We start from the raw sequence: 1,125 nt of genomic DNA, 5'->3' as shown, positions 1-1,125 counted from the left end.
ACAAAAATGATTAAATGTGCCAGGTGTGAGAGCAATGAGAAACATTTATCCTAAGATGGTTAGAGCCAACCTTCAACATACTTTTTCACCATAAATACTCATTGCATGTTAAACACTCATTGCATGTCATCAGATGTGCCCACACCCATGTCTGGGTCATGTGCTATTTCTCCTTTGCTCTTGAACCCTTGAACTCTACCTTGATGTATCCTTTAAGATATGCATCCAACCTTTTCATCAAGATGGTGCCGAAAGCAAAGAAAGGAGCTCCTGTCCATCCTAAAGCTGAAGCCTTGGAAAAGGCTTTGAAGGCCAAGAAGGCAGTGCTGAAAGGAGTCCACAGCCACAAAAAGAATATACGCACTTTACCCACCGGAAGGTGACCCAAGACCCTTCAGCTCCAGAGACAGCCCAAATATCCTCAGAAGAGTGTTCCAAGAAGAAACAAGCTTGACCACCACTATGTGATTACCAAGTTCCTCTTGACCATTGAGTCAGCCATGAATAAGATAGAAGACAACACACTTGTGTTCATTGTGGATGTCAAGCCAACATGAATCAAATCAAACAGACTGTGATGAAGTTCTATGACACTGATGTGGCTAAGGTCAATACCCTGATCAGGCCTGATGGAAAGAGGAAGGCATATGTTCGTCTGGCTCCTGACTATGATGCTTTAGATATTGCTGGATACCTGTGGCTCATGCCTATAATCCTAGTTACTCACAAGATCTGAGCATCACAATTCAAAGCCAGCTTGGACAGGAAACTCTGTGAGACTCTTATCTTCAATAAACTGCTTTAAAAAAAAAAAAAAGCTGCCTAGCTGAGTGTGGTGGCTCACTTCTGTAATCCTAGCTTCCCAGGAGGCTCAGATCTGAGGATCAAAGTTCAAATCCAGCCCAGCACAAAAGGACCTGAGACTCTTATCTCCAATTAACCTCCAGAAAACGGGAAGTGGGACTTCACTCAAGGGTAGGGTGGTAGCCTTGAGCTGAAGAGCTCAGGGACAACACCTAAGCCCAGGGATAGGGTGGTAGCCTTGAGCTGAAAAGCTCAGAACAGTGCCCAGGCTGAGTTCAAGCCCCATGACCCCCCCAAAACAACAACAACAACAACAAAAAA

At 44.5% G+C, this 1,125-nt stretch overlaps 1 pseudogene; it reads left to right on the top strand.

The window, feature by feature from the left end:
* Positions 1–242: 242 nt before the first annotated feature.
* Positions 243–736, top strand: LOC150054298 (large ribosomal subunit protein uL23 pseudogene; annotated as a pseudogene).
* The last annotated feature ends 389 nt before the right edge of the window (positions 737–1,125 follow it).

This window comes from Megascapheus bottae, chromosome 15, assembly GCF_031878675.1.
Source record: "Megascapheus bottae isolate mThoBot1 chromosome 15, mThoBot2.hap1, whole genome shotgun sequence".
NCBI classification, from domain to species: domain Eukaryota; kingdom Metazoa; phylum Chordata; class Mammalia; order Rodentia; family Geomyidae; genus Megascapheus; species Megascapheus bottae.
This window is presented reverse-complemented; position numbering and strand designations above follow the sequence as displayed.